Below are 26572 nucleotides of genomic sequence, written 5' to 3'. Positions count from 1 at the left end.
TAGTGAGGCTCTGGGGTGAGGGGGCTGGTGACAGCAAAAAAGGTCACTTCCTGTCCAATCAGAAGTTGGTAAACAGGCCGTTTCTGGCCTCTGCAGGGCCTGGGGAGGGGTAGGAAAGGCCATTTTCCATTCCCCCAGACTCCTAGAGAGGCTCTGGATCCAGGTAAGAGAGAAAAACGGGCCTTCCCCACCACAACCCAGGCCCTCTGGAGGCAGGAAAGAGCCTGTTTCCCTACTTCCGGTTGGCCCAGAAGGTCCAAAAATCAGCTACCCAGTGCACGCATGTGCACTGGAGCTGAGCTCATGTGCCCACTGATATGGTTATGCGTGCCACCTGTGGCACGCGTGCCATAGGTTCACCATCACGGGTCTATTGGTTAAGGCACGAGGCTAGAAGGCGGCAGTCTGTGAGTTCTAGTCCTGTGATAGGCATGCTGGGTGACTTTGGGCTACTCACTTATTCTCTCAATGCAACCCACATCACACAGTTGTTGTTGTGGGGAAAATAGGAGGAGGAAGGAGTGTAATGTATCACTGCCTTGAGTTACTTATTAAGTAATAAAGTCAGGATTACAAAAATCAAATAAATGAATAAATTTTATTTTTGTTAATAATTTTTTTTAAAAGGAAGATAAAATGAAGGAAAGGAACGGAATGGAAAGGAAAGGAAAGGAAAGGAAAGGAAAGGAAAGGAAAGGAAAGGAAGATTTCTAATGCTCACTGCCAGGAGTTGTGACAAATAAGTGACATTTTCTCTAGAAGCAGGGAATGTTACTAATATATCATTTTACACATAAACGTTCATTATCTAAGGGGTTCTTTTATTCAGCTATTCCATTGTTGGATGCTGTTTGAATAACCAAGAGGACTCTTTTGCTATTACACTATTATAGGATTAAATCTACTCCATGCACACACCCCAGTGTCCGCATGAAGTAACACTGGGGGTGTGAACATTTTCATTTGGCAAATGTTCTAATTAACTTTCAGCTCAACTGTTGCCTCCGAAAAAATTGCAGACAATCTTGCAGTGTTTTTTCTGGAGCTGTGAAATAGGCAGGATGTCACTATCCCCATCGAACAATCAGGTCAACATTGTCACTTTCCTCACATGGTCACCAACATTGTTTGCTTTATTTTTCTTGTAGAAGAAACCCAGTTTAAGGATCTCTAATTTTGATTCGACTTAGTCATTGCAGTTATATTTGTATGCATGGGATCAATGAAGCCAAGGAAAGCTGATTCAATAGCTCTCGAAGAAAAACTTAACAATGATTCATAGGATAGTTTGTTAATGATTGCCCTGTAACCTATCACAATATAGTTGAGTTTATGCTATCACTAGAGTGCAAAATTAATATGGTTTTATCTCAGTATTCTGAAATACTTTTATCTCACTATTCTGAAATCAGAATGAAAAATCTAAAATAACATGATGCATGCATATTATATAAATATTCCCAATCATGTGGTATTAAACAAGTAAGGAATGTACAGTTGAAAATGTTGCTCGGTGTGAGAGTTTTTGCATAGAGCATGAATATCACCGCAAAAGGAAAAGCTGTCACATTTCTCATGTTGAATCAGGACTCAGTGCTGATTTGAACATCTGTTACATCTTATTAATTTGCCAATTTTGCATACTACCAACAAGCTTATTTTCAGACATTCTATATAATATATGAAATCAATGTATAAAATCTAATAACGTTCAGTGCAGTCCTGTGTTTTGAATGTATTGGTTATTTAGAACACAAATGTAGTCCTTGCTTTCCTGGTATCATTTGTTTCCAAGGAATGCATCAGCTTAGCTAAACTCATTTGATAGTAACAATATATGACATTTTTCCTGCAAACTTAGAAATGGATATTACTCCAGGTGTAGGCCCTAACAAATTACACTTGCAAAGTTCATCTGATGCAGTAGAATGTAGTCACTTTGTCAGTGTTGCTGTATCTTAATTGATGTTCCTGTACAGTTAAGGCCAACCCTAGTCAGTGTGTAATAGACTATAATATGGGAAGACGGGAGAGGAGGCACAGCATCTCTTGAATTTTTCAAATATCATATAGGCATTCTTTAATAGAGTCTATTAATGCAGCTCAAATACTTTGACCATCTAATGAGAAGGAAGGACTCACTGGAGAAGAGCCTAATGCTGGGAACGATTGAGGGCCAAAGAAGAATGGGACGGCAGAGAATGAGGTGGCTGGATGGAGTCACTGAAGCAGTCGGCGTGAGCTTAAATTGACTCTTTCCATGCACAATTATATCCTGATAATTCTCTGAATCATATTCCTCAGAGATCCCTACCCATAGATTCTGAAGGTTGATTCCTGCCATGCATTAGCTTTCACATATGCAGATTTTTTTTAAAAAAAAAATAGTGGTTTTGAAACAAGGAGGGATAAAAGTTAATGCATTCATTTTCCAGATAATAATTGTATTTTGCCTGATTAAATATATTCTCTACTGACTGCCTCCTTACTATTGTGCAATATTGTTTCCCTAAATATATGCAGAATACTATGCACAGATCATCAAATAGCTGATACATTTGTACAGAATTCAGAAAGATCATAGATGGAATCCAACAGCATCTATGCTTGCTTTCCATGCCACATCTGTTTTTTTTGTTTTTGTTTTATGATCCTGTAATCTCTTGCATTGGGGTGGAGTCAGGGTGACTGAACACAGCTTGAGCGTTTACTGGCCAAATGCCCTTCCTGACCACTACATAGAGTGGCTTTGCAGGAGATAATTTATTCATTGAGTCCAAGAGAGAAAAATATCTGCCGGAACCTAGGATCAAATTCACAGCCTCCTGATTGTGAGGCGAGCGCTCCACCTCTGGGCCATCACACCAACTCCCATCTCACATCTTGCACTCTAAAAAAAGGGGTCAAGGGACCTGAAGAGACCAGAAGGAAGAAGCCTAGTTCTCTGAGCAAAACTCTTTCACCAAGTTCTGAGAATTTTATCTATAGCCTATTATTTCTTTCTCAAAAGGCTTCATTCTTTCCACCCTCTTTGGAGAGAGGTGTAACAATGCTTCTTCTTCTTCTTCTTCTTCTTCTTCTTCTTCTTCTTCTTCTTCTTCTTCTTCTTCTTCTTCTTCTTCTTCTTCTTCTTCTTCTTCTTCTTCTTCTTCTTCTCCTTCTCCTTCTCCTTCTCCTTCTCCTTCTCCTTCTCCTTCTTCTTCTTCTTCTTCTTCTTCTTCTTCTTCTTCTTCTTCTTCTTCTTCTTCTTCTTCTTCTTCTTCTTCTTTTTTAAATAACCTCATGACACCTTTAATAAGCCCTCATGTACCAAACACACTGGCTCTTTTATCAGGACCTTGCTGGTTGCTTTACATTACTGGTCAGTGAATTCACCAAAAAAAACATCCATTCTTTCCAAGTTTTTTTTTTTAAAAAAAAGCTAGTGATGGAGTTTCAAGGTCTTCGAGCAAATACTCCAGGCCGAGAGAACTGTGAATCTTAAACCCAACAGGATTTACCAACCATATGTACTGGCTCATTAAGCTGGATAAAGGTGTTTATGCTGCTGGGAATATGGGCAGCTGAAATAAAAGCATCGCCAGCAGCTTCTCAAAGGTCAATTCAGAATTTCTTAGGCTTATCCAACCACCTCCCAAGTTATTTACATCAGTATCTATTTCTATTCCACAGTCTAGAGGAAAACCATTTCTTTTGCAACAACTGAGAAAGCAAGCGCCGTGGCTAGAATTGTAGCAAGGGTGATTTATTTCCCTATTTGCCTTATGCCTTCAGCTTGTGTTTAACACAATCCTGTCTCTGCCTTGGCCATGTTTCTTCAGAAAGAGGTTCTTTGCCGTAGGCCTTGCTTCAGCTTGTACATTTGTTGCTGCTCTCCTGTGTCAACAAGACTCCTGTTCAGCATTCAGCTCACCAATGCTGGGAACGCACAAGGGGGTTCAAGTTGCTTCTTTCAGTAGATGCCTGAGCCTCCCAGCAATGCCTCTGGCATTTTCCTTCTGCTTCTGAATGAAGCCGATCAGTTCCGTTGTGGTGATGTTACATTGTCCAAATGTAGATAGATGGATCTGGAAAGGAGATGCCATTTAATCAGTGATGTCCAGATTATATTTGAAAACCTTTTGTTCCTCTATTTAAAATAAACACAGAGCTGCACAATTAGCTGAGATACTCATTAAATGACCAATTAGTAAGGTTTCCACTACCCAATTACAGCAGAAATTTTTGATTCTGCAGAAACTATTGCCCTCTCCATGCATGGGGGTGAAGGCAAAAATCACTAGTCGGGGACTTCTGGCTCTTCAAAGGTCATAAGGAGGAGCTAACGTTAACAAATTGCTGAGAAGAATAGAGGAAGTAATGGATAAGAGACATGTCCATGTAAGACTTGTGAGATGGACAGTGTAGAAATCTGAATCAATGAATAAATAAATAAAATGGAAGTTGTATAAGTAAATTGTCTTCTATAACTCTTTGTTAAACCATTCATCTTCTCATCTTCATGCATAATGACAGGAAGTTGTATAAGTAAATTGTCTTCTATAACTTTTTGTTAAACCATTCATCTTCTCATCTTCATGCTTAATGACATGGTTCTCGTCCTTCTGTATGCTAACTTCCCATTAATTCTCCATTTCTATGATGTTATAAGCTATGCGAGATCCAAACACAGAAGGAAAAGAGCAACTGAGATCAAATTGCTGTTAAAGCCCCTGGCAATTTTCTTCATTTCTCCTCATTCTCAGGATTTTATTTGTATAAGTATGCATAAACAGAGGGATAGAATTAAGATCACATGAAGTGTTAATACCACTTTATAATGCCTTGGTAAGGCCACACTTGGAATATTACATTCAATTTTGGTCACCACGATGTAAAAAAGATGTTGAGACTCTAGAAAGAGTGCAGAGAAGAGCAACAAAGATGATTAGGGGACTGGAGGCTAAAACATATGAAGAACGGTTGCAGGAACTGGGTATGCCTAGTTTAGTGAAAAGAAGGACTAGGGGTGACATGATAGCAGTGTTCCAATATCTCAGGGGCTGCCACATAGAAGAGGGAGTCAAACTATTCTCCAAAGCACCTGAGGATAGAACAAGAAGCAATGGGTGGAAACTAAACAAGGAAAGAAGCAACTTAGAACTAAGGAGAAATTTCCTGACAGTCAGAACAATTCATGAGTGGAAAAACTTGCCTGCAGAAGTTGTGAATGCTCCAACACTGGAAATCTGTAAGAAGATGTTGGATAATCATTGAAGTGGTGTAAGTTTTCCTGCCTGGGCAGGGGGTTGGACTAGAAGACCTCCAAGGTACCTTCCAACTCTGATATTATTATTATTATAAGTATATAGGTTTAAAATTGAAGATTGGCTTTTTTTAAAAAAAAATCTTCTAACTCTACACCACTTCAGACAATGATTATCCAACATCTTCTTACAGATTTCCAGTGTTAGACAACTGGATTTGATAATCATAAAGTAAGAATGGCAGAAAGTGAAGAGGAACTAAAGAGCCTCTTGATGCGGGTGAAGAAGGAGAGTGCAAAAGTTGGCTTGAAATTCAACATTAAGAAAACTAAGATCATGGCATCCAGTCCTCTCAATTCCTGGCAAATAGATGGGGAAGAAATGGAGGTAGTGACAGATTTTATTTTCCTGGGCTCCAAGATCACTGCAAATGGGGATTGCAGCCAAGAAATTAAAAGACGCTTGATCCTGGGGAGGAAAGCTATGGCAAATCTAGATAGCTTACTAAAAAGCAGAGACATCACCCTGCCAACAAAAGTGTGTATAGTCAAGGCTATGGTTTTCCCAGTTGCAATGTATGGCTGTGAAAGTTGGACCATAAGAAAGGCTGAGCACCAATGAATTGAAGCCTTTGAACTATGGTGCTGGAGAAGACTCCTGCGAGTCCCTTGGAATGTAAGGTGATGAAACCGGTCAGTCCTAGAAGAGATCAACCCTGACTGCTCTTTGGAAGGCCAGATCCTGAAGATGAAACTCAAATACTTTGGCACCTAATGAGAAGGAAGGACTCACTGGAGAAGAGCCTAATGCTGGGAAAGATTGAGGGCAAAAGAAGAAAGGGACGACAAAGAATGAGGTGGCTGGATGGAGTCACTGAAGCAGTAGGTGTGAGCTTAAATGGAGAGGATGGTAGAGGACAGGAAAGTCTGGAGGAATGCTATCCATGGGGTCGCGATGGGTTGGACATGACTTTGCAACTAACAACAACAAAAGTAAGAATAATTATTTTAGACTATCAGATCTGTGTAGCAAAGATCTAGGCAATAGCAGCAAAAAGATATAATAAGGATGACAGCTTTTCTCTGCCATCTCTTGGTTCTCCAGATTGTTGAGTTCACCATTTCATTCAGAGAATGAATCATTTCAGTTCCCATTATGTACTCCATACAGAATCATTATTTTCACCGACATGCTATCTGCAGCTAAACATGGCAGTTTTTAAAAAAAAGAGAAAAGAGGTTATGGAGAGGAATTCCACCAGGAAAATGGTAGGGAAGGAGATTCCCCCAAGGTTTTTTGCATGGAACCCACCAGAAATGAATTTAGCCATTTTGCTTCCAAAGGATCTACAAGAGAATGCACATCAGCACCAAGACTAATATTTGTGCATCTGTGGGAAGATTGTACTTATCTTTTTCAAGATAAAAGGGTCATTGTTTTCATTTTCTTTAGCATTTAAAATGCCCCCTGGCCTCCTTGCATTTTGTATTTTTGACCGATATGTTGCCTCTTCCCACTACTTGAGGGATATGTTCTCACGGATTCTATACTATTTTATCCTACAGAGTGATGATGAATTCTTCATGCATGAAAATCCATTCATTTCAAAATGATTCCATTTAAACACCTGATTGCATAGAGTGAAAAATACAATTTTCTTGTAACACATTGGTCTGCTTGGTGCTTGTATAACCTGTTCTTCTAAATGGTGTTAGACGTTACTGGGGCTTTATCAGTATATTTATTTTTTTACCAGTATTATCAAATGGGTCTCTTCTAAAAAGAGAAATAAGCTGTAGTTCTATCCTGGGAAATCCTGGCTTCATAAGCAACCTGACTGCAACCTTCCACTATTCTTTTTGCTCCCATGGAAATGAAGTCCTGCTTTCATCTATTTTCATAAATCTTGGATATCTGAAATGTTTATCTGCCCCTTTGTTTGCCTAGAAAGAAATGTTGTGTTTTACGGAATATCATTATTAATGCTCAACTTACCCCAAAGCACAGTACATTCATTTAAAATGTAGATGAGTTGCCACTTGATTATGTCATTTCCACAGACTTTTAGTCTTTGAATCTAAAAGGACTTTCACACTATTTATTTTTCTTGTTGCAAAAAAAGATGCCATTAAGTAGGTTTAACACATTCTTTCTAATTTCTTTAAGGCTTGATTAAATCCCTGTTGTCTCATAGAAGTGGGATGAGAAGGCGTGCACACACACACACACACACACACACACAAATACTGAGAGTGCCCTAATTTGCCTAAGAATAACTCTTGTGAGATTCCAATAGATGTAGGTAATATTAAATCTTGAGAATACTGTTATTGTGAAATAATGAACGAGTTGACTTAATTCACATTTTATCTTGTGCCGTAATAAAAATTCATAGCCAGCATAGGAAAGATCTCTGAAGGCTTTGTCCATGGCATAAATTATGCCTCAGCTGGTATTTTCAGAAGAAGAGAGCAGTTATTATTCCTTTTCACAAGATTTGGAATAATTGAATACCTGCAATGGCAGTAATTCATGAGTTCAGACTGCCATTTTCATCTTGAAATTTGCAACAGAAGTTTTGCAAAGCCAGAACTTGCTCACTATTTATGCCATTTAGATGACTCTCAAACAGCAATAGTACTCAGGTTCAGGTGGCTCAAATATCATTTAGTAAGATACTGTTTTCAGTAGTACCAAATCCACATGTTTTTGAACCCTAAATTGAAACCCAAGTCAAAAGCAAGTCTATGTAGTATTTTTAGCTTATTAACACTATTGTAAAGAGATCTGTTCACCTTTGCAACATATTTATATGGTCTACATTTTTAGAAGGCATGGCAAATATGTGAAGAAGGGATTCATTCTATATTCATTTGTCTCTCTCCATTTCATTTCATTTGATGAAACAGAGTTAGGCTGTTTCTTCTCTGTCAAGTGAAAGCAATGTGTAGTTGATAGGAACCAAGTTAGTGAAGCGGAATTAGGTAATTATTCCTGCTAGAAGAAAAATAAGAGGTCATTGTTCCTTTGCGCTGTGATGGTTGGTTAAATGTTACCTGCCACGCTTCCAACTACAGCTGATTATCCATTTGTCAGCTCTAATAACAATAATTCCTTTTCCATCACACTGGCCTTTCAGTCCAATAGAACCAATCAACGTTTGTGCAAGGTACAACTGTTGATATATAGAAACCATTGCTAATCTTCCATTTTTAAAATATCTATGAGTTACACAATCAAGTTGGGTAACTCACCCAAAATGTAAGTGAACGAATAAATGGCTGACACTTTGGTTTGATAGCTATTGAACATGAAATGTGTTAACTGAGCAGATGTTACAAGGATGAACTTAAGAGAAGTGGTTTCTAATAAGGACCACTTGTCACCCCTAAAAATGAAACCATCAGTTACTTCTGGAACTTTTGAAAGACCATTGAATTATACAATTTTATTATTTTATTTTTTATTTTATTCAACTTTTATACCGCCCTTCTCCCGAAGGACTCAGGGTGGTGTACAGCCAAGTAAAAAATCACAGTATAAATATTAAAAGAAATTAAAACAAACATATTATAAGGTGGCCAAATTTAAAATGATTTAAAATATTAAAATATAAATAACCCCAATAAAATTTTAGGCCAATCCCGCTTGAATAAATAGGTGCGTTTTCAGCTCACGGCGAAAGGTCCAAAGATCAGGCACTTGACGTAAACCAGGGGGAAGCTCGTTCCAGAGCGTGGGAGCTCCCACAGAGAAGGCCCTGCCCCTGGGGGCTGCCAGCCGACATTGTTTGGCGGACGGCACCCTGAGAAGGCCCTCTCTGTGAGAGCGTATGGGTCGGTGGGAGGCAAACGGTAACAATCCATTCACATGTAGACATTTTGGGAAGTGTAAAGAAATTTTCTCATTGTGGGTCTTTTCTAACAAGAAATATTTCTTCAACTCTCTTTGCCTCTGCAGGTGACAAAAATATTGTCTTAGCTCAGAACCTAAACACTTAATACCTGGGTGGGAGAATCCAGGGATTTCCAGGACTGTAGGAAAAATTGGGGAAATTGTAAAACATTCTAGAGCCGTGATGGTGAACCTATGGCACACATGTCACAGGTGGCATGCAGTGCCCTCTCTGTGGACATGCGAGCTGTCGCCCCAGTTCAGCTCTGCCACGTATGTGCGAGCACCTCCCACCGGCCATCTGGTCATCGGGTCTCTGCCATTCATGCGCAGGGGGCAGGGCACATGTGAGGGGGTCACATGCACATGTGTGGGGGACAGAGCACAAGTGGGGGTCATGTGCACATACACGGGGCGCGTGTGGGGGGTAGTACATGCATGGTTGTGGCAGGGTGTGTGCGAGGGTTGTGTGCACATGTGTAGAGGTGCCCATGTGTGCGGGTGGCTGCATGCAGATGCATGGGGCGAGTGCACATTGCACTTTGGGGGTTCTGGCGTGCACACACACATTCACACATGTGCGTGCTCTTTGGGCACTCTGTTCGGAAAAGGTTAGCCATCACTGTTCTAGAGGAAAGCAATTGCAAGCCATTTCTGTAATGTTGCCAGATAAACTGCATGGATGTGTTCATGAAATCACCAGGATTCCTGTTTAGTTAGAAGGATTCATGGTTAGAAGGATTCATGGTTTATCACTTTTAAATGTATAGTTACTATGTTTGACAAGTTTTACAAGAATATTAGTTTCCTGATTCCTCTATCCACACACACCCCAAAAAAACCTGAAAACAAAATATGATGTTTTACTAACATCAGGATTATTAAAAAAATTAAACAAAAATGTTCTTGTTTATTTGTACATAATTTTTCATTTCTGAGAACATAGGCAAGTGCTTTTATATGTCTGGCATCCATTCCTGAAAAGTCTCAGGCAATTTAACTTCCTCTTTTCATTTAGTTACATTTTTATTCTGCCTTTCTTCTCAGGAGCTAAAAAAAACCCATATGTGACCTTCCAAAAAGGTACATATTTCCATAAGCCTGTGAGAAATTAGGCTGGGGAATACCAATTGTTCTTACAGCGATCCTTCTGGTTGCTTATGGATTTAAATCTGAATCTCCTCAGTCCTAATCAAATTTCTAAGCCCTTTTCCCTTCGTCTGATGTCCTCTAGGCCTTGCTGGCTATAACATACAGGAGGAGATATAAGATCTCTGATGGATACCAGAGGGAGAAAGTTTTCTTTCTGCTGCTAGTGGAAGGAGCCTTCAAGGCATTTCTCTCTAATATAGTGAAAAAAGGAATGTTGAATTCCTTAGTTCTTTGATTAGCCTATGTCACCCCAGCTTCATAAAAGGACCAGGATATGAAGTGTAACTTTGTATGCCTATAAAACATACAGAAATGTAAAATCTAAATGCAACCGGATAATGGCAGGATAAAAACACAGATACGTTCCTCTACAAAGACTAAAATATCAAGGAGAGGAGAGGTCATTTCCTCGTGTGAAATATTACTCTTTAAATTGATAATAAGCTGAAACGGGTGATTTAAAATGGGAGATGACAAATTGTTTGTTCTACTTAAAAGTGAATGGTAATTTCCAGTACTAATTTTGCTGCCACAAATCTCTACTTTTGAAAACCCCTTTTGAAAAATGATAGCGAAAAACACCATAGATGTTACAGGCAGATAAAAACTGTAATCAGGATAAGGCAAAATACATCAATTGGAGACATAATCTGCCCAAAGACTAAGGCTGAGGTTTGTACAAATATTGCATGAGTATTCTGTGAACTTCACATCTGAGAAGCGAAGAATGAAAATTGACTGGGAAGTCTCTATAGTTACTTTTCTGTACTGCATCAGCTAAGCAACCGTAAGAGCCATTCTCTCTGGAGAATGTGGTTATAATGCAGAGAAAACAAATTCACGCTTGATTACAATAAACCCACAAAATATAAGCACACAGCTCTGCACCTGTTCCATTGATTTCCACTGGACTTCTTTTAACACTGACTGAATTGAGTCTGAAATGTGTAACTATTTTGGCGGTGCATTTCCACATTCTTTCATATGCTTGCTGTCAGATGTTACTTTTGAGTAGACATTAATGCTTATTGTTGCCTGGTATAAGAAGATATGGCATTCATAAAAACATTTCTTTGTTATGATAGAATTAGCTCAGAAAAAGGAGAAGCAATTAAGAGTTCTAAACCAATATCAGCTATTCAGGTTTTACTTTCTTCCAAGGGTAACATTCTAAAGAAGCGGAGAAAGAGATTTCATCAGTGTATGGCATTTTTCTGAACTGTGAGACATCCAATGAAAAAGTAATTTGTATATCAGATTTCTTCATCAGTTCAAATTTCAAAAAACAGGTGTGAAGTTTTATGCTTGAGGCAAGTTTGAAATATTGGAGAGTTGGTAACTCTCCTCTAGAACAGGGGTCACCAATATTTCGGATCTCAGGGACCACTAAATTCATAATTGTAAATCCCACGGACCACTAATATGATCTGCCTAATGACCAGCTGGGTGGGTGTGGCAAGGTGGTCATGTGACTGAGTGGGCGTGGCCAACTCAATGTCATTCACATCGAGGGGCACCTTGCCAGCGTCTACTCGCCACTCCTCACCTGCCCGCCTGGGCTCCTTAGGGCCCCAACAGGAAGCAGTTGCTGGAGCTAAGCAGCCACCACAAGAAAGAGTTGGCAAAACAACTCAGTTCAAATTGGATCTGACTGAGAAGGAGGCTCAGCAGAAGCACCTCACTGAGGACTACAAGCAGAGAGTTTCCAAGCAGAGGGAAGACCTGCAGGAGTGCAAGGCCAGGTACTGGCACCTGGAGGCTCAGCGGACTGAGATGGTCAGCCAGTTCCAGGCCATGATGCAGTCCCACTGGAACAAGGTCCTCTGGCTCTTTGCCACCAGCGGCGCTTCCCTCCAGCCTTCGCCCAAAGCCCCGCACCAGGAGACTGAAGCAGACCCCAAGTTGGAATTTCTACCCCCCTCCGGTTACACAAAAAGACCCCGAAGGGGGAGACTCTCTGCAGCAACACAAACGTTCATTGCATGTATCTGTCCCAGGGGCCATAGTTTCAAGACCCCTGATTTAGTGCAATATAAAAAAATGCAAATAATTTTTCTGGGGACCACCAAAATTTTCTCACGGACCACCAGTGGTCCACGGACCACCACTTGGTGACCACTGCTCTAGAACATACCTACATGCATGCATGCATGTGTGTGGGTGGGTGTATGTATATATACACGTATACACATTAATTTATGGAACTGGAGTGAGGGCTGAATAGTGCATTATGTTGTGCTTTGATACAAGCCTGTTAATTCTGTGACAGCCACAGCAGGAAAGACATAATGATTAACAGGTTTAGTTTGTCTGAGGATACAAAATAGGTTGGAAGGCAGGAAATACTCACAACAAAGTGCGCATTTACAGGTGTCAATGCAGTAATTGCTGAAATCAAAAGCCAGACACATTTGAGCCATTTTTTTTAAAAAAAAATAGCCTGATGCCATGGTATGGTTTAAAATACTATGGGGGAAAAATGAAATTCTATTGATTTTAATTTGAAGAAAAAGAAACCTTCAAATTTAGATGAAACCTTTATCATTCCAATGGCAGGCCAAATGATTGAAATGTCATATCCACTGTTAGCATGCCTTGGCTTTCCAAGTAAATAGACTGGAAACTGATCTAGCCTACTTCCAATCAATGACAATAATATTGAATTTGCTACGCTAGTGACTTAGCTCAATTCAAGGCAATGCTTACATTACAAATTCTTTTCACCAGGGAAAATTAAGCATTCATAAGGTCCCAAAAGAATAAAACTCTAACCTTGATTTTGGTTGTTGCTAAAAATGGCTAAACAAAAGGGACTTCCCTTGGAAAATCAACACTGGGAGAAACATCCTGATGTACATAGCTACAGCATTGACCATGAGGCAACAGATATGCAGAGAATGATATCCAGTTATTCTGTTCATTGGCTTTATTGGGTATGACTGATGATTATATTAGCAAATGGAGGCAAACACATCTCTCATTTGTCTCAATGGACATTAGACACTTTGGACAGCCAGTGCTGGTAGTCAGTAGTGCTTCTCATCCACCCTCCTCGTTTCCTCTCCTGCAGTTCAGATAATGGTTCTTATTTACTGCATTTCAGTTGGCTAAACATCTTTGTTAAAGCTTCAATGAACTCAGTAGGTCATAGATGTAACTATGCATAGGACTGCAATTATGCTCATCATACTAAAACTGGGAATACAATGCAATGGGCTGCTGTTCATGAAATATCGATCAACCACTCAATCATTCACTCATTCAATATTTATTGCAGTTATAGACCAACATAATATAGATGCACATTGTGAGGATGCAAACCCTGCATGATAGGCACCTCTAAAGTTATAACTATGATACTGGCACTGTTCTTCCCTGAACTAGACTTGTTGCAATTAGCTATTTGGAAATTTTCACCAGTCTTGCTGCAGTTGCTACTGCTACTTTTTTTTAATTTATCCCTTCTCAGATTTTTTTTTAAAAGCTGCTGCTGGCAGGGTTATTGCTGCTGTATGAGTGAGGAGGGAGATTTCTCTCAGCTCCCCCCATCCCAATTTTTACATATGACAGAACTATAAGAACCCTTTTCTTACAGCAGGATTTCTGACAAATCCCAGGACGTGACAAATTTTATGACACCAGTGTGATGCAATTAGCAAGCAATTGTTTCAAGCAAGCAACAATGGAAAACAGCAGTGACAATATTTGTTCCATGTTGTTTAAAATGGATCAACCTTTCTTGAATTGACCACACTTAATTTTGTGGGTGGTGAGGGTGGTAGATGATGGATTTAAGACCATGAGACAGGAAAGGCCACCTCAGAAATAATTTACAGGCTTTATATGTCTTTTCAAAGCAGGATATGGTGCCACATACTTTCACAAAAGGTACTGTTAGAATGGCCCTCTAGCTAAAGCAGATTGTGAGGACTGAAAAATGAGGTAGCTTGAGGTGGTTGCATATAATCCTGGATGGGAATCTCATAATAATAATCTCTGATTCATGAATGGCAGAGCTTCCCCAATTCTTTGGCAGAGAGGTTTATCTCCTTATAATTGGCAAAGCCAGTTTTTCAGCTTAATAAAATATGACTTAGATTGCTGATGAAAGTAGGACATGAAGATAACAAAACATAATATAGTAGACAAAACAAAATACAATATTTCATCATGGAAAACTATCTTTTAATCATGGAGAGGTAATGTCAAAAAACAGGGTCTATCCCATCACTAATCACTCTTCAAGCCAGGTGAAATCAGATGCATATGCCAGGATAATGTCATCCCCAAGAGCAATTTGAAGAAAAAAAAAGTACTTCAAAAACATTCCTGTTACAAAGAAAACTCAGCAGTGAAATAGGTAGGGAGGAACATCATCTGGACATTCAGAAATAAATGAATAAACAAATGCTATTAATATTGGGAAAATATAAGCTCGTATGGAATAAAAGTCGGCACTGCAGATGAGAAGCACCAAGTTATTTTCCAGCAAATTAAATACAAGGTGAAAGAAGGGCACATTTTATTTAATCTGTTATTGTAATTTGTATGTTAACTGTGAAGCAGTTTCACCAGGACACAATTTTTTTTTGCCAGAATGAGTAGATGTTGTGATTTATCTCACTGTAAGAAGTATGAATTTAAGCTGTAATCTCTCCAGCAGCTATTGTACTTACTTACTATTTGGAGGCTCATCAAAATGTTTCACTAATCTCTCCTGCAGCAATCTTGTAAACCAGCAATATGTTCAAACTTTTGAAGACTGAAGATCTTTCTTACATTGGGTGACTATCAAGGGCCACATGCCAAAGACTAGCACAATCAGACCCAAATGTTACACATAAAAAAAGACAATACCCTGTTGTTGTTGTTCTCCTCCTCCTTATTTGTGTTTTGCATTTGCAAAACTTAAATTTAATCAAAGGCATTAAAAATAGCAGTACAGAAGCTGCAAAAAGGAATAACAATTATGAAAAGAATAAAGCATGCTGCCTGACATTGTCACTCTCCTCAATAAAATAATGTATGAAACAAAATTTCGTTTTAATGTATGCCGATTAGTGTACATTCAAAGAGACAAAGCTATTCTATTCTATTCTATTCTATTCTATTCTATTCTATTCTATTCTATTCTATTCTATTCTATTCTATTCTATTCCGAATTATTGTTAAAGATTCATCTACCTTTCCTTCAACAACCCCTGTTCCCTTTCATCCTTTGATAGAGAAACAATTTATTTCTCAGGTTGCTTAAACTTTGCTTTTGCCAGCCAAATTATTGCCTGTTGTTTCATCCATTAAGATTGAGTCTTCCAACAGAAAATTTGGCTTCCAGGATTAGGCAATATGTTACAGAGACACCAGCACATCTAGCAGCTGTCTTCCCATTCTCTGCAGCAAGGATAGAAATGTTGGCTGGTATCTCACGGTAATAAAAAGCATTCCTAAAGCAGGTTGTGGCAATGGTACTCGCCACATCAATGATAGTGGCAGTAAAACTAGGCAAAGCCCAAAACATACATAGATTAGATGACTTGTATTTCTACTTGAATGTGTCTAAGTCACTTTGTTCTGATTGAAAAACCGTTCATTCCTATTTGCTTAGCTTTGATGAGGTATAAATGAAAACGCTACATACAGCAGCTGTCAAAAAAAAGGAGAGGGAGAATTTGTTGTTTATGTAAACTGCCAGGTTGAGAAGAGAAATGAGAAAGATTTTTGGATTAATGGATCTGCCTGGGCAAATGGTTGTCCCAATCACAGCAACTTAAAAGGGCTGAGGAGAGCTTTCAAGAAAGAGAAATCATTAAACTGTTTGCTACACCATAATATTACCCAATCATTTCGGTTGCATGTGATGTTTTGTGAACTGTTAGAATAACTATGTCAGGTAATAGAAAAGACATAGTTTTTGTTTATTTGACTCTTATGACTCCCAGAATGAGTCCCTACATAACGGACATGATTTTCAGAAGTGATTTGCCATTGTCTTCTTCATAGGCAATAAAAAAAAATCTAGGTTAACAGGAATTTTTTCCCCTGATAGAAAGCCATGGGGAATGATTCTTCTAGATTTCACTTCAGCACTATATTGGTGAACGGACAATTTTATTATATATCCTTATCTTTTCTATACACATACATATATGCTCTTTGAAATTTGTTACAATTTGTCCTCTCCACAAAGTGATTTTTCAGTTCTGGATGCCCTTTGAAAAAAATAAATTTTATCTTAAACTCCTTCATAGCAATACCAATAGCACTTAGACTTATATACCGCTTCACAGTGCTTTCCAGCCCTCTCTAAGTGGTTTACAGAGTCAGCATCTTGCCCCCAACAATCTGGGTCCTCATTTTACCCACCTAGGAAGGATAGAAGGCTGAGTCAACCTTGAGCCTGGTGAGATTCGAACTGCCAAACTGCTGGCAACCGTTGGTCAGCAGAAGTAGCCTGCAGTACGGCACTCTAACCACTGCGCCACCTCACCTCTTTCATACTAGCCTCTATGAAATTTGGCAGGCCTCTTCTCTTTTTACAGTGTTCTAATTTTCATCAGATGTTATTCAGTTCCAATGAATGAAAAGACAAACAAAATATACAATCCATTTATGCTTTACTAAATAATGAGAGTTAAGAGCTTCTGCTCTGGGGATCAAGCCAGATCTGTCTAATTTGGAAACCAGACACAGCAGATTTACTCTTCATTTTCCTTCAACCCTCGCTGCATATCAGATGGTTTCTGCAGAGGCTTGGAAAAAAATGTTACCAAGGAGGAAACATTCAGTAGCAGACGTAGGAGAGCTTTGCTACCAAAGATGTCCTGCCATGGGGCTGTATGTTTCTGTGAGTTACAAGTTTTCCAAAGCTATCTGTATTCCTTTCTTGTGAGATAGAAGCAGAGGGTTATTTCTCTAAGGCTCTTAAGTAAATTGATTGCAATAGTAAGATTTTGAATAATTCCACCGTCCCCTTTGTGTATTGCAAAGTTAAGGATAAAGTTGTAGCAAATGTAGTGGAAGGCGCTAAAAGGAGCTTGGTTTATTTATTTATTTGTCAAATTTACATAACTACCCATCTCACAAAGAGTGGCTTTGGATGGTATACAAACAATTAAAATAATAGTCATTATTAAAACATAAATAAAAAACAAAAACACAAGGCCCGAGACAGAATGATGTTAATCACAGCAATGGAACCACCTTAAGATTACACCTGATGAAATTGATGTCCAGTTTTGGGGACCTCCAGAACATTAGCAGGGATGGAGTTAATCTCACTTTAGGATATGGGGTGAGAGGAGCAGGGAAAGGAATGGAGAATGTTTGATATGATGACTTTGCTTGAGAGATGCTGAACACATTTGTCCACATACCCCTGCAAGAGATTCTCTGAACCCCACCCAAGAAGGCTATTGTGACCCAAACAGGGTTAGAGGATAACTATCTGTGGATGAAATAAGGAGGGAGAAGTGCTGGTTTTGTTTTGTTTTTGTTTTTGCTATTTACTGCCACAAAATAGATCTTAATAGCAGCTCTTAACCTGTGTTTGAGTTGAGTTGTCCCTTGTCAAGTGCCAACAATGCTCTAGAATCTCTTATTCCATCTCCCAACTCCTCCATAAACCAGGTGGAGTGATGGGTTCCCTGAAAGGAAAAAGGTTGCATGGGTATATTGTAATCCAATCTAAAGCCTCTGCTACCCTTTATTCCAAGTGGTAACCAAGAGTTTGGGTGGACCATGCAACAGATCACTGGGAACCATCTCAATCTCCTGCTGAAACCCATTCTGGTTCATCAATCACTGGGATCAGACCAATATAATAATAATAATAATAATAATAATAATAATAATAATAATAATAATAATAATAATAATAATAATAATAATAATAATAATAATAATAATAATAATAATAATAATAATAATTTAATTTGTATACCGCCCTTCTCCCGAAGGACTCAGGGCGGTGAACAGCCAAATAAAAACAACAATCAAATACACACAATACAGATAAAACATTAGCTAAAAAACTTATTAAATTTGGCCCAAAATTTAAAATACATTTAAAATCCTAAAAAACTCATTAAAAATTAAAAACCCATAAAATCTAAAAATTCTATGCCAGTCCTGCACGGGAAAATAGGTAGGTCTTAAGCTCGCGGCGAAAGGTCCGAAGGTCAGGAAGTTGTCGAAGTCCAGGGGGAAGTTCGTTCCATAGGGTAGGAGCCCCCACAGAGAAGGCCCTTCCCCTGGGGGCCGCCAGCCGACATTGCTTGGCTGACGGCACCCTAAGGAGTCCCTCTCTGTGAGAGTGCACGGGACTAATGAGTCCAGCCTCCCTGCACTAGAGAATCCCAGGGTAATTGTGATATGGTATAAACATGACAAGGGAGACCTCAAGTGGTTCCCAATTTTCAGATGACATATTCAATACTCTAAGAGAAATATCAGGCCTAGTATATGATCACTGTCCTCTGTTAGACTCTGGATGATCTGGGATAGGTTCATCATTCTCGATCAGGTTGCTGTCACATGAACTCACAATCTGCTTGAGATCCCAGTCCTAGAGAAGACAGATTGAAGTCCCCGAAGGTCATAGGCCTACTGAATTCCCCTGCCAACAAGATATGGAGTAAAGGACTTCAAACAAAGACATTTCTATGCAGCAGTGAGATTGGTACAACAGCAAAAACTGGATATATGTAACTCAGGGTTGAACTGTAAAGTTCTTGATGCCCTCTGAGCTTAACTGTTTGCTTGTAAATTGTTTGCAGCTGGTTGCTTGCAACTTGCTTGCAGCTTATTTCTTTGACACTTGAAGAAAACTCCAAGGACTCCACAACAGTAACAATTCCAACGGATTCCCAGAGACCAATGTATTAAACATAATCTTACGTCCAGTGATCTCTGATGCAGTGCTTCTGAAAACTGTAAGAGATTCCTGGATGACAATCACCACACCTCTAGCCCTGCCCCAGATATATACCCCGGTTAGGCATATCTTTAAAAAGCTACCTCCCTTCTATTGCCAGCCAGGTGTTGATAATAAATGCCAGGTCAGCCCACTCATCACTGATTAAAACATTAATGATGGAGCCCTTATTACAGGCAACCTGGCATTTAGAAGGAAAGCAAGAGACTCTGAATGTCTAAAGTGATCAAGGAGCTGAATGCAAAACAAGTATAAGACACTGTTATGCTTTTCCTATGAATGGAATGTCTCACTCCTTGTATCTCACCATATCTCCAGATACCTGTAATTGGCTTGCCTCCATGCCTTCAATGACAGCCAGATCTCCAAATCCAGGATCTCCAAATCTGCAAGATCAGGAATGTCCTATTGTTCTCCAATCATTCCTGGTAGGGGAAGCCAAACACCCTACACATTTTAACTTCAGTAGTTTTCAGGACCATAAGCAGTGATGGGATTCAAGTAATTTAACAACTGGTTCTTTGCCTTAATGATTTCTTCCAACAACCAGTTTGCCAAACTGCTCAGAAAGTTAACTGGTTCTCCCGAAGTGGTGCGAACTGGCTGAATCCCACCACTGACCATAAGGATATCCAGCAACCACCTCCCCACTCCACTACAATAAACTCATACACACTAACACTCCAGGCACTCTCCCCTTCTGTTCCCACTCAAAACAATGATTCAAAAACATCCTTCAACACACCAGGACAACCCACCCATGGTTCCCACTCCAGCATCCTATTATGCTGGATCCTTGTCTTTTGCCTTTGGGATTTAAATGTTTGGAAGTATCAATACAAAGTCACTGAATTAGCTGCAATGCTCTCCACCCTTTCCTTACAGAATAGAAGAAGATGGGAAACAAGAGCTGCTTTAGCATTGCTAAGTTTCTGAAAGAAGAGGCATCAATGAAAAAAAGCTACTCCTAATCCAAAGTTACTGGAAACTTCACCCTCAATTTGAATAGTGGAGTATTTTAAGAAATTCTTCTTCATCATCATCATTATTGTCATCATCATCTCTTTGCTCATACACTAGCATGTTAAAAAACTCAAGAGTTGTCCTTGGATAGTTTGGTCTTGGATATGTTTGCATGCGGATAATTGCATTGGAACTCCTGTGCTGGAACACAGGGGATTTATTTAAATTAGAATTCATAGGCAAGAAATGAGTCAGATTTTACCTATGACAGTAGCAGGTTTTCTCCTAGTGACTGATAACATCTGCCATCCATCATAGTGCTGAAATAACTATAACTATAATGAGGACAGATCCTACATCAGCTCAGTGATAGCTGGGTAATTCGAGAAGTTGCTAAGTGATTAGAAGGGATCCTGCTAGAGATAAGCAGACCATCTGACCAATTGTATGTTCAATTATACAATGTTTCTGATAATAGTTATGAAAAGGGGGATTCAGAGATTTTTTGATGAAAGGACACATTAAAAGAACACATAATTTAAGTTTTTTTAAAATTTACCTGATTGCTTGGCTTCTTTTTCCAGCTTTCTAATAGAAACTACAACAATGTCATTTATGTTATGACATCATTGCCCAATACTGTAAATCACGGGTGTTAAACTTGTGGCATCACGGCAGCGTCACATGATGTATCACAAATTTTTCCCCTTTGCTAAACCGGGGGTGGGCGTGGCCAGCACATGACGCATCTGGCCCACAGGCTGCAAATTTGACAGCCCTGATGTAAATTATGCAATATATACAATTATGTCATTTCCACAATGACCTTGTGAGCGATATATTATTGGATTTGGGGAACAGAACAAGAAGCAGGCTGTGTGTGTGTGTGTGTGTATGACATTGCTTTAATTCATCTCATCTGCAACAAAGTTCTCATTTCTACTTTAAGAACTATAGAGGAAGAACTATATGAGAGAGGAGGAGGAAGAGCGAGAGAAGGGGATGGCATCGTGCCTTTCCTTCTTATGCCATTCTCTCACCTTATAGATGCTGAAAAATGAGACCTATCCCCATAAAATAACAAGATTAGTACATCTCTATGACAGAAAGCAATGCATTTGTCTATGAGGAGATTGCAGAGGCCTGTTGCCAGGCAACCCAGACCAGAGGCAACTAAACAAAGAGAAATGTAGATGGGGTTGTGTAAGACTACTGTAAGTGGAGTCACTTTGCCGCACTGGCAGAAGGAAAAAAACAGGCCGATTCATCTGCTTCAATGGGGCTAAAGAGCTTTCACAGCTGTCCATGACCACTTTAAGATTTGTGGAACTCAGTTCCCAGAATTCCCTAGGCTGAAGTCCCCATATCTCAAAATTACCAAGGTTAAGAAACTCTGACATAAAGAAGAAACTTGGATGCTTTGATATCCTGGATCAGGTTGGTAGTCCATTAGCTTGGCTTTTTTTTTTTTTGACTCTTGCTTGGATATGAAATTTCAAAGCCCAAACTTGAGGGCTTGTTATGAAGAACAAGGGCTGTGATCCAATCCAAGCAGATTTCAGGTTCAAAATAGTCACCTAAACTGGGGAGTACAGTCTCACCCGTAGAATCTTACAAAGTAATTTTGGGCAGCTTTCAGAACAATATGGGGAGAAATGTGATGCCTTAATTCCTGAACAAAATGTGGGGTCTAAAGCTAAAAATTGAGTACATTGTACTTGTTTTAGTAGAATAGTACATTTTACTATTTTGGTTGTTGTAGAGTTTTTCCCCAAGCCAATATCTTTTTTTTTTAATTTGAATTTATATCTTGCCCTTCTCCGAAGACTCAGGGCGGCTTACATTGTGTAAGGCAATAGTCTCATCCTATTTGTATATTCATATACAAAGTTAACTTATTGCCCCCCCCACAACAATCTGGGTCCTCATTTTACCTACCTTATAAAGGATGGAAGGCTGAGTCAACCTTGGGCCTGGTGGGACTCCAGCCTGCAGTAATTGTAACTGCAGGCAGCTGTGTGTTAATAACAGGCTACATTAGCCTGGTGAGCCACTTCCCAGCCCTTCAGGGAGATGTTAGGGATCAGCTTTTCAATCACACTGTAAAGGAACATAGACTTTGTACTTCAACACATTTGGAAGACAACAGTTTAGAAAATATGAGAACAATATGATACTTCTTTTTTGCTTAGGAATAAACAAAATATCCAGCTGTTATTGTCCTCGGCACTGGTTGGGCTTGCTGAAAATTGCAACTCAGCAACATCTGAATTCTTTGGATATAAGGCACTGATAGAAATTAATTTGTATTTTTAAAGCAATGGATTTAACATTATGATGGGTAGCACTACTGTGCAGAAGTCAAGCTCAGCTTAGTGTATCATTTAACTCTATAGATTTATATATAGCTTTATTAATGTTCATCTAATAAAACTGTACACCATGATGCAAATATGATACCTGATGATTTCACTATCTTCCTCATTTCTATCCTTAATGCCTAAACAACTTGATAATAAGTACTGAAGCTGCACCAACTAATGTCAACTAGTGGCTATTAGCTACCATAGTGTTGTGAACTCATTATGTAGTGGCTATCTATTTCTAAATAATGAATGCTAAGACAACTTTATGGGAAATCAATTGTTAATTGTCTATTTTCATTAGCTATCATTTATTGATAGACCTGGTAGGCATTGCAGTCATGCACTTCTGTTGTGAAACAAAGACCTTCTGGTAGTTGGAAACACAAACCCTATTTAGGCATCAGTTCAGAGGAACTGTTATAGACAAACTGTGACAAACTGACCAGCAGGTCATATGGATCTATGGATCTATGATTGATTAAGTTAGGCCCTTTTAAAAGATAGACAAAATGAAAAAAAAAATCTATTCAGACACTTGTTTCTGAAACGATCTGCTGTTTGTTTGGATGTGGCGTCTGAACATATGGACTACTAATCTTGATCAAGGCAAAGCAATAGATGCAATCTACATAGACTTCTGCAAAGCTTTTGACTCAGTAGTACATGATAAACTTCTCCTAAAACTAAAATCCTACGGCATTTCAGGATCTCTTCACAATTGGATAACAGCTTTCCTGTCAAACAGACAAGTGGTCAAAATTGGCACTGCTCTATCAAATCCTGTTCCTGTCAAAAGTGGCGTTCCTCAAGGCAGCGTTCTTGAACCAACGCTCTTCATACTATACATAAATGATCTCTGTGACCATATCTCAAGTTATTGTGTTCTCTTTGCTGACGATGTCAAACTATTTAACATCCTCAACAATATTACTACCCTTCAAAAAGACCTTGACTTTGTATCCGATTGGTCTAAAACTTGGCAACTCCAAATCTCAACCAGCAAATGCTCAGTCTTACATATTGGAAAAAAGAACCCAAACACTAAGTACAAGCTTGATGGCTATTACCTTACAGATGACCCCCACCCTGTTAAAGACCTTGGAGTTTTCATATCAAATGATCTAAGTGCCAAAGCCCATTGCAACTACATAGCAAAAAGGCTCTAAGAGTTGTAAACCTAATTTTGCGCAGCTTCTTTTCCAAAAACTCTACATTACTAACCAGAGCATACAAAAAATTTGCTAGACCTATTCTTGAATACAGCTCACCTGTCTGGAACCCACATCATATCTCTGACATTAATACAATTGAACACATCCAGAAATATTTTACAAGAAGAGTTCTCCACTCCTCTGAAAAAAAACAAAATACCTTATACCACCAGACTTTAAATCCTGGGATTACAAAATTTAGAACTCCGCCGACTCTGACAAGACCTGTGTTTAACACACAGAATCATCTATTGCAATGTCCTTCCTGTTAAAGCTTCAATCACAATAATACAACAGCAAACAATAGATTCAAACTTAATGTTAACCACTTCAATCTTGATTGCAGAAAATATGACTTTTGTAACAGAGTTGTTAACGCTTGGAACGCACTACCTGACTCTGTGATCTCTTCTCAAAATCCCAAAAACTTCAACCAAAAACTGTCTACCATTGACCTCACCCTATTCCTAAGAGGACTATAAGGGGCATGCATAAGAGCACAAAAGTGCCTACCGTTCCTGTCCTATTGTTTCCTTTCATTATGTATATGCTTATATGTTATATAGTTATTTCATGCTTATGCTTATATATACTGTTGTGACAAAAAAATAATAATCCAGCTGACCGAATGAATTGAATCAGCCACTCAATATGGCAAACAGCACAAATCCATCAAATGACAGCTAAACAAACCTTAATTCAAACTAGAAAAATGTGATGGCATTGTTCTACATATGGTTAGTACCCCAGATATGCCTCAACTGCCTTTGTGTAAAATGCCAAAGTGCTTTTATGATGTGAGAATCATTTATTCAAATGATACTTTCCCCAGCTGGATACAGTGACTCTCATACAAATAGAACTGAAGAATATTAATGACTGAGCAATTATATTTTTTTTTGAAAACCAACAAACTGTTAGGATATTTGACAAGCTGCAGCAAAAAAACCAAACCTAGTAAACTGGAAATTCTTGCTAAAGCAATCGTATTATTGGATTAGTTCTCTTAAAAATAATGCTGTATTTTCCCACAAGCTCATATAAGTATTTTCACAAAATCCACTTAATGCCATATATAATATCTCCCAGAGCCACATTTCAGAGTGAAATGGGCAGCTGGTAAATTTAATAAATATATTAAAGATTATATAACCTGGGCATTATTATGAAGCTTGCTTTCTCTCTGCGCTGCCTGTGTTTTATTACTAAAATATGGATAATCTTTATTATGCAGGACTGCATCAAACAAGGCATAACAGAATAGTAGATTTGGAAGGGATCCTGGAGGTTTTCTAGTCCAACTAGATTCTAACAACAAAGAATACAATGACGAAACAGTTAAAGCTAACTTCTTCAACAGTTTCTTTGGCTCAGTTTTTGTTAACAGCAATAACACATATCCGACATTCCATAAACGCACTAGCATTGAATATGATGACTTAACCCATATAGATTTCACAGAAGAAAATGTTGAAAAAGCTCTTCATAACTTGAAACCATCACTATCTATTGGACCTGATGGACTATGCGCATACTTCTTAAAAAAACTTTCCATTAATATAGCAGAACCCCTAAGCATAATCTTTGACAAAGCTTTCACAACCAGTTCCCTTCCCAAACTTTGGTCACTAGCCACAGTCATCCCTATCTTCAAAAAAGGAGACCCCAGCTTAGTTGAAAATTACAGACCGATCTCTCTGTGCTGCACCTGCAAAGTCATGGAATCAATCATCAACCAATCCATTACCTCACACTTAGAAACTAACAACCTACTCTCCAATAAACAATTTGGTTTCAGGAAAAAATTATCATGCAACTTACAACTTCTTCATTGTAAAAACATATGGACTAAAAATCTCGATCAAGGCAAAACAATAGATGAAATCTACATAGACTTCTGCAAAGCTTTTGACTCAGTAGTACACGATAAACTTCTCCTAAAACTAAAATCCTATGGCATTTCAGGACCCCTTCACAAATGGATATCTGCATTTCTGTCCAACAGACAACAAGTGGTCAAAATTGGCAATGCTCTATCAAATCCTGTTCCTGTCAAGAGTGGCGTTCCTCAAGGCAGCGTCCTTGGACCAACACTCTTCATACTATACATTAATGATCTTTGTGACCATATCGCAAGTAATTGTGTTCTCTTTGCTGACGATGTCAAACTATTTAACACCACAGACAATGCATCTATCATCCAAAAAGACCTTGATCATCTAACCACTTGGTCTAAAACTTGGCAACTCCAGATCTCAACCAGCAAATGCTCAGTCTTACATATTGGAAAAAAGAACCCAAACACTAAGTACATACTTGATGGACATTACCTTACAGATGACCCCCACCCCGTTAAAGACCTTGGAGTTTTCATGTCAAATGATCTAAGTGTCAAAGCCCACTGTAACTACATAGCAAAAAAGGCTCTAAGAGTTGTAAACCTAATCCTGTAGCTTCTTTTCCAAAACACTACACTACTAACCAGAGCATATAAAACATTTGCTAGACCAATTCTAGAATACAGCTCGCCTGTTTGGAACCCTCACCACATCTCTGACATCAATACAATTGAGCGAGTCCAGAAATATTTTACAAGAAGAGTTCTCCATTCCTCTGAAAACAACAAAATACCTTATCCCACCAGACTTGAAATCCTAGGCTTAGAAAACTTGGAACTCGTCGCCTCGACAAGACCTAAGTTTAACTCATAGAATCATCTATTGTAATGTCCTTCCTGTTAAAGACTACTTCAGCTTTAATTGCAATAATACAAGAGCAACCAACAGATTTAAACTTAATGTTAACCGC

The 26572-nt window shown here is 38.8% G+C and overlaps 1 long non-coding RNA gene across 1 annotated transcript in view; it reads right to left on the bottom strand.

The window, feature by feature from the left end:
- Nucleotides 1–3980: 3980 nt before the first annotated feature.
- Nucleotides 3981–26572, bottom strand: part of LOC131192392 (uncharacterized) — a 102109-nt gene continuing 79517 nt past the window's right edge. Inside the window, exon 3 of the long non-coding RNA XR_009153726.1 lies at nucleotides 3981–4067. This is a non-coding gene — a long non-coding RNA (uncharacterized LOC131192392). The remainder of the gene's footprint in view (nucleotides 4068–26572) is intronic.

This window comes from Ahaetulla prasina, chromosome 2 (genome assembly GCF_028640845.1).
Source record: "Ahaetulla prasina isolate Xishuangbanna chromosome 2, ASM2864084v1, whole genome shotgun sequence".
Taxonomy (NCBI): domain Eukaryota; kingdom Metazoa; phylum Chordata; class Lepidosauria; order Squamata; family Colubridae; genus Ahaetulla; species Ahaetulla prasina.
This window is presented reverse-complemented; position numbering and strand designations above follow the sequence as displayed.